This window comes from Drosophila busckii, unplaced genomic scaffold (genome assembly GCF_011750605.1).
Source record: "Drosophila busckii strain San Diego stock center, stock number 13000-0081.31 unplaced genomic scaffold, ASM1175060v1 chrUn_01, whole genome shotgun sequence".
Lineage (NCBI taxonomy): Eukaryota > Metazoa > Arthropoda > Insecta > Diptera > Drosophilidae > Drosophila > Drosophila busckii.
In genome coordinates, this window is record NW_022872717.1 from 705396 (window position 1) to 714178 (window position 8783).

Consider the following 8783-nt stretch of genomic DNA (forward strand, 5'->3'; position numbering starts at 1 on the left):
TTAGTGACATTATAGTACCAGAAAATGTAAAAGAGGAGTTTAGGCGAATGATTGTAAAAAGAACGAAGGCATTTTCGACCTCTAACGAGGCGTTGCCGTTCAATACGTCAGTCATTGCCACAATTCGTACCGTGGATAATGAACCGGTATATTCTAAGCTCTACCCATATCCAAATGGTGTGTCGGATTTTGTAAACAACGAAATCTCACAACTACTGGAAGGCGGTATCATCAGACCGTCGAAATCAGCTTACAACAGCCCAGCCTGGGTTGTCGACAAGAAAGGTTTCGATGCCGAAGGCAACAGAAATAAACGACTCGTAATTGACTTTAGGAAGTTAAACGAGCGAACTGTTGCTGACCGCTACCCGATGCCTAATATCCCAATGATTCTAGCGAATCTGGGTAAGGCAAAATTTTTCACAACTCTAGATCTAAAGTCCGGGTAGCATCAGATATACCTTGCGGAAAATGATCGAGAAAAAACATCGTTCTCTGTGAATGGTGGAAAGTATGAATTTTGCCGATTGCCGTTTGGATTGAAGAATGCTGGAAGCATTTTCCAAAGAGCAATCGATGATGTTTTAAGGGAACAAATAGGGAAATGTTGTTACGTCTACGTTGATGACGTAATAATATTTTCAGAAAATGAACACGACCACATTAAGCATATTGACATGATACTGCAACGCTTGCTTGAGGCCAACATGAGGGTAGCAAAAGAAAAAACTCAGTTTTTCAAAAACAGCGTTGAATACCTCGGCTTCATTGTAACTAGCAACGGTGCCAAAACAGACCCTGAGAAGGTCAAGGCGATTCAAGAGTACGTCGAACCGACGAACCTATATGCGCTTAGGTAATTTTTAGGCTTGGCTAGCTATTACAGAGTATTCGTTAAAGATTTCGCCTCAATAGCCAGACCATTGACCAACATACTAAAAGGTGAGAATGGCTCTGTCAGTAAGCACATGTCAAGGAAGATCCCAGTCGAGTTTGACGACACGCAACGCGATGCGTTCGAACGACTAAGGAACATTTTGGCATCGGAAGATGTCATACTAATGTATCCTGACTTCAAAAAACCATTTGATTTGACCACCGACGCCTCTGCAAATGGCATTGGTGCGGTATTGTCCCAAGAAGGTAGGCCAATCACAATGATCTCTCGCACATTAAAACAATGTGAGACTCATTACGCCACCAATGAAAGAGAACTGTTAGCAATCGTGTGGGCACTCGGTAAATTGCAGAATTATCTGTATGGTACCAGAGAGCTCCGCATCTACACGGACCATCAACCACTTACCTTTGCGGTATCAGAAAAAAACACCAACGCAAAAATTAAGAGATGGAAAGCGTTTATAGAAGAGCATAATGCGAAAATATTCTATAAACCAGGGAAAGACAATCACGTAGTCGACGCATTGTCGCGTCAAAACATAAACACTTTACATAATGAGCCCCAATCCGATGTGGCTACCATTCATAGTGAAGAGTCACTAACCTTCATTCAATTCAAACAATCGATCAACCTATAAATGGGTTTAAAAACCAAATAGTCCTAGAAGAAGAGCGCTATGCGCTCCACAAAAAAAATCATTATGTTTGGCAGCAAAATGCGTCACATAATACACTTCACGGTAGAGCTGCAATGTTTTCAACTTCGATGTTTTAAAACCTCGATACATCGCTGAAACATCGAAAAAAATAGTAAACACTTTCAATCAGAAATTAAAGCTTTTTTTCAACAATAAAAAATATATAACAAAAAAGTTTACATTTTAGATCGATTCAAAATTTGTCCATTTTTCCAAACTTCCTGAATGCAAAGAGTGATTCAAAGTGATGGAGTAAAATTTAAAAAAAAATTCGCGCGCGCTATTTGGCCTAAAATTATGATGTTTTGTTTGTATGTAATTTATATGTTTGATGCGCTCTTCTTGCGTTTGCCAATAGGTTTGTAATCTGAATCGCATGATATATCATCATCAGCGGCAGCACGTACAGAAGCAGACGAGGACGCGGGAGCTAAAGATGTGGCAGCAGCAGATGTAGAAAATGATGCAGACACTTTCAGTCACACTGCACCGAAACATCGATGTTGAAAACAAAACATCGATGTATCGGAAAAATTTGAAAACATCGATAATATCGAAATCACCATCGATGTTTTGCAGCTACTTCACGGACAAATCCCATTTAACCGAAATTTTGAAAAATGCTGTCAATCCAGAGGTAGTTAACGCAATTCATTGCGACCTACCAACGTTGGCCGCCGTGCAACATCAGTTAAGCACGCTATTTCCACGAACCAAATTTCGACATTGCAAAACAATCGTAACAGACATAACCAACAAAGATGAGCAAGTAGAAATCTTAAGCACCGAGCACAATCGAGCTCATAGATCAGCTCCGGAAAACGTGACTCAGGTTAAGCGGGATTACTACTTTCCAAAAATGACCAAAATTGCCAATGAAGTTGTAATTAACTGCAAAGTATGTAGAATAGGAAAATACGATAGACACCCAAGGAAGCAAGAGCTGGGTTAAACACCTACCCCAACCCACGCGGGCGAGATACTTCATATCGATATATTCTCGACCGATAAAAAACTATTCTTAACATGCGTTGACAAATTTTCAAAATTTGCTGTTGTGCAACCGATAGTGTCCAGATCAATATCAGACATAGTTGTACCCGTACTGCAAGCAGTCAACTTATTCCCGAATACAAAAATAATTTATTGTGACAATGAAGCGTCTTTCAACTCAGAAACGATCACCTCGCTACTGAAAAACCAATTCGACATTGACTTGGTCAACGCGCCTCCGCTTCATAGCTGTTCCAACGGACAAGTGGAACGGTTCCATAGCACGCTAATTGAGATTGCCTGATGTCTTAAGATCGATAAAAAGATCTGCGACACAACACAAGCAATCCTTAGGGCCGTTATCGAATATAATAGGAGCGTGCATTCCGTAACAGGGCAGAGGCCACTAGATATAATCCACTCATCCCCGAAAGAAGCGTGCCAAAATATCAGAAATAAAATAGTGAAAGCGCAACAAGACCAGCTCCGCAGGTGCAACCCGGACAGACAAAATAGGGTTTTTGATGTGGGCGAAACAGTCTATGTTAAGAACAATAAGAGACTAGGTAACAAACTATCACCTTTATGTTCCGAAGAAAGGATACAAGCCGATCTAGGAACAACGGTGCTTATTAGAGGGAGGGTGGTCCATAAAGACAACCTTAGGTAATTATCATTGAGTAACAATCGATAAACCTAATAAGTATCTATCTTGCAGATCCACCATGATAGTCCTTACCTTGTTGACCCTATTGATAACAACGCAAGCTCGGATTACCGACTTCTCCAACGCGCGATAAATCCCCGTCATCAATGGTAGTATCCTAGCGTGGGAGCAACGCAGCTATGTAAGACACTCGAGTAGTATAAGTAATTTTTACAAGATAATAGAAGAAACTAAAAAATTGTCTGAGTTTTTCCCCCACTCGCATATGCGAAAACTGTTAGACATAGATGCAGAACATATAGAAACACTTTTGTCCACTTTAGCAGTTCACCACAGGATTGCCAGGAGTCTAGATTTTCTAGGCACTGCATTAAAAGTTGTAGCGGGAACTCCGGACGCTTCAGACTTTGAAAAAATTAGAATGTCAGAGAATCAGTTAATAGATTCAAATAATAGACAGGTACTCGTCAACACAGAAATTCAAAATCAGATCAACAAACTCACAGACACCGTAAATAGTATAATAAAAGCAAAGAAGGGGGACCTTGTTGACACCCCACATCTATTTGAGACACTCATGACTCGGAATAGGATGCTAATCACAGAAATCCAGAACTTAATATTAACAATTACTCTTGCAAAGTCAAACATAATAAATCCCACAATTTTCGACACCAATGAGTTGAAGTCAATATTTGATAATCAACTCACAGAAGTTCCCGTAGTAAATTTAATGGAGGTTTCGCAAATCAAGATATTACAATCAGAAGAGGAGATTCATATACTAATCGAGTACCCTAGAATTAAGCAAACATGTAAGAAAACATTAATCCTCCCAGTATCCCATAACCATACTGTACTACACAATCCAAGACGACATACTTGCGGAGTGTGACGATGGAATCTTCACAGTTAGTAATTGCGAGCTCACCAGTTACGCCACCTTCTGCAAGAAGACAACACGAGAAAGTAACACACCTCATCACGTTTGAACGTGTGGCAATAATCAATAATACAAGGTATTTTAACCACAACGCCGTCGTGGGTAAAATTCAAAGTATCGCCAATTCCCCACTTCTCAACATCACCGGGCACGATCAGATCTTAAGTCTCTCATCAATACATCGGATGAGCGCGCAGAATATAAAATTCATTCGCCAACTCAGAGATGAAGTCGATGCAGGAGGTTCCCCAAAAATATGGTTCTTAATCGGAGTTGGATTCAGCACCGTCCTCTGCGCATTCATCATCGCTTGCCAACGCTACAACAGAAGACGTGCCTCTTTGAATCTAGAAAGAGCCATCGCCCAACTCAACGTCACCGAGGTCGGCCACGGACTTAATGGGGGAGTAGTTAACAAGCAACACTCCCAGGCATCGAACGTACAGCCCTCGCATTCTCGGGCCAGCAACTTATGTAGCAACCCGCGCGCATAAGTATTGGGTTTCACAATTCTTGGCTGCGCGACGTTGTGCTGAGCCAGCAACTACGGATTTGTAGGAGGAGTTGCAGTCCAGTACTTTTCCACTGGCAATTCTTAGCTTTAGTTTTGAATATTCATTTTTGTAAATTTTAGTTTCTGCATAAGCGCTGAAAACGTAAGACGCATCAATAAATGTAACTCCGGCAATTTGCCGGAAAACAATATAATTTTTATTATTGATTGAGCACAACCGTCAATAAGGGGTACAGTCATACCCCCATCCTGATCTTCAGCCACAACGAATCGTATCGGCTATTGGACATAGCCACACATCAACGGATCCGCAAGGAACTTAAATAACTAATCGTATCGGCTATTGGACATAGCCACACATCAACGGATCCGCAAGGAACTTAAATAACTAATCGTATCGGCTATTGGACATAGCCACGCATCAACGGATCCGCAAGGAACTTAAATAACTTACATACATAGTATGTACATATGTATGTATTACATACCAAGTTTGGCTGCTCTAACTCTTATAGTTGCTGAGAAACACGAACTCATACAGATGGCTACATCGACTCAGTTTGTCTTGCTGTTCACGAATATATGTATATACTTTGTGGGGTCTGCAACGCCTCCCATCTGTTACATACATACATTTGAACAACTTCATAATACCACTTAGCATACATGCTTAGTGATAATACCCTTTTCCATTTTTTTTGTTTTACAAAAATGTCAAAGTGTGTGATTATGTCAACTGAATTTATTAATTTTTTACATAGGTATTTCGACAAATTTTGAATCGATCTAAAATGTAAACTTTTTTGTTATATATTTTTTATTGTTGAAAAAAAGCTTTAATTTCAGATTGAAAGTGTTTACTATTTTTTTCGATGTTTCAGCGATGTATCGAGGTTTTAAAACATCGAAGTTGAAAACATCGATGTTCCCCCTATCGATGGTTTTGCAGCTCTACTTAACTCGTACCGTAAGAGTGCTTATGCAGATCGATACGACGCACATCAATGTTTTATGATATTTCCCGATAAATTTCAATGTTTTTGTTGATATCGTGGTTGAGCAGTGTAACGGTATGATACAAAAGATCGGTTTAATTTCACTGAAAACTACAAAATAATGAAGACTGCAAGTAACAGCACCAAAAAAAGAACTAGTTGTTAAATAAAATAAACAGAGACAGACAGACCAAAGCAGCACCTAAGAAAATACATTGACACTTAACTGGGCATTAGGTAGCACATTTTGTTACGCATACGATAATTTTATTATGTTAATAAATATATAAAACTAAAATAAAACTATTTTGTTCAGTTATTACGAAATAAAAGTTTACTATAATAAGAAATACGTTTGTTTTAATAAATTAGGAAGATTTCAAAAACCATTGGACATAAATCGAAGCATCGCAATTTTGACACAATGTTCATCATAGTATCGATGTTACATTGTGAAATCATTGACGAGCTCGATATTAACATAACATAAAACTTCGGGTAAATTCGATACTATCGATATTTTTGAGAAAAAATCTGAAGTATCGAAGTTCAATTTGTTGCATAGTAAAACACTTAAGCACGATAGTCTACTTAGTTCGATTTTAACAATTGAATTCCATGCATATGATAATTTGATTTTAAAAATGCATTTATTTTGTTTCGTTATTCCTATTTTAAGGAATGAACTTTTATTTCTTAATTTCAATTTAGTGCATTAAATCCACATTGTGTGTAAATTAATGAATTATTGAACAAGAAATCAAAATTTTTGAATATGCTATTCAGTCACAGTATTCAAATTAATGTGTCTGAATAAAATATTATTATTTAATTTAATTATTTCAATTCACAGAAAATAGCAAAAGTCCAAGAGGAAAACATATCATTTGCTCTGTTTTTATCTCACTCTTAGTTCTACCGCTACGGATAATCAGAGAACAGCATTACTTGGTCTGCAAGACGCTCGTGCACACAAAGCACGAGATCAACGAAACACACATGCGTATATGCGTATATGCATGCGTGATAATGCGTGATAAGAACACGCATTGCTTTACATTGCTTTAAATTTGAACGCTTCTTGTTCTCAACAGACGCAGTATTTCATATGCCCTTTAAGTAACATTAGCTTAATTTAATTTTTTACAAGCTGCTTATATATCAAAAAACGCAGAGCTTCTATTTTATCTATCAACATGAGTAATTTGTATTTTTTATTTTTCATTTCAATGTTCAAATAATTCAAATTTGCTATACACAACCGAAAAAACAAAGTTAAATCAATTCATGCGGTAATAGCACTGTCTTGCAACTTAATTGCTTGTGGCCGCCAACATATTTAAATTTTTTACATTCAAATTTACATTCATAATTAAATGTTAAAATAAAACACGGAATAATCTTTGAAAACATTTTTAAAATAAGAAGATAACGACGTATTTTTGTATGAATGGTAGCAAAATTTTGTAAATTTTATGACACCTACGGTTTTGTTATAAAGATTTCAAAAAATCACTCGAGGTGTCCCTGGCACTCCTAATATAATTAATTGCTGTGCAAAAATTGCCAAGGATGCATAACTCGACTAACATCGATTGGTAGTACATAAAAATAAATCGGGAAATTTATCGATAGTCGATTTGCCACATCACTAAAACAGTACAGCATTATTATTTTGGCGCCATAAATTGTGAAATTGGCGGAATACTTAAGGTTCACACGCTTTAAAATCTATTGCAGATAAAATGAATAAGTCGAAGTCGCTAAAATCTACCAAGCTATATGTCATCAAACGAGGTAAACTGTGTGCAGATTTAAGCTTCTTAATATATTCCATATATATGTACATACAAATCTGAATGCACTAAATTACGAATAATTTTATTATATATTAGTATCTATTGTATGTACTTGTAAGTAATGTCTAATTTTCATTCAATAACATTCGTTTAACTAAATTCTTTTAGATGGCAGGCAAGAAGAAGTTCACTTTGATAAAATAACGTCCAGAATACAAAAACTATGCTATAATTTAAACATGGATTTTGTGGATCCGGTAAGCAACTTCAATATGATATACATATAAACTTGTTTAATTGGCTACTTCACTGTACATTACAATACATGTACATATAGATTATCTTCATACATATACATATATGGATGCCTTGCGTATTTGTTGAAAAGTGCAAACATGTACATATATGTTTGTATATGTATATGTACATGTATTTATGCATGTATGTATATTAGCTGTCCACATTGTGGGTGACTGCCCAGTTGACTGACACTTAGCCCAGTTATTTTGCACTTTTCGAAACGATCTTGTTTTTTTTTTTAGTACAAACATGGGAATTATTTATTCGCTTATTCATAAGCGTTAACTGAATTAGTTTGAAACAAGAATAATAGGGGCACAAATCAATATAATGACAGATGTATTAACAAAATATATATAAAGAAAACGTATAGCTTTGACATTTTATGCTACAACATCCATAGTATCCTTAATTTCGTTGCCCCATTCTCGGACTATAATCAATTTTTCGGTAATTGATAGTTTGGGTCCGATCAGTAGGTTCCTGTACGTCATGTAACAACACAGCCAAAATAGCCAGCAGGTTACAGCGGTCAACATAAAGCAGCACTTTGTCACGCCTTTAATTGGACCGCGAGCAAAGAAGGGGCAAATGATACCAATGAAGGCCCAAATGCAGGTGGAAGCCTGGCGGATTTCATTTTGTACAATAACGTTATACCTTAAAATGAATACTGTAGGTCTGCCGCGTCTAGCAGGTTTTTTTTATTAAAGGAAAAAGCACTATATTATTAAAGCGGCTGATCGCGAAAATATTACTTTTTTTTTAAATTATTTAATCCACTCTTAGGCCAACTTAAATGTTACAATGTGCTTATGAAAAAGGTTTGCGTTTCTAACTATAATTAAATTAAACAAATGGCATATGCTCAATAAATCAGCTAAGTTTATGTTTCTGCCCTATATTAAATATTGATTTGGAATTATAGTCTGGCTAATAATATTGAATGAGAAACTTTAAATTTAATATTTATT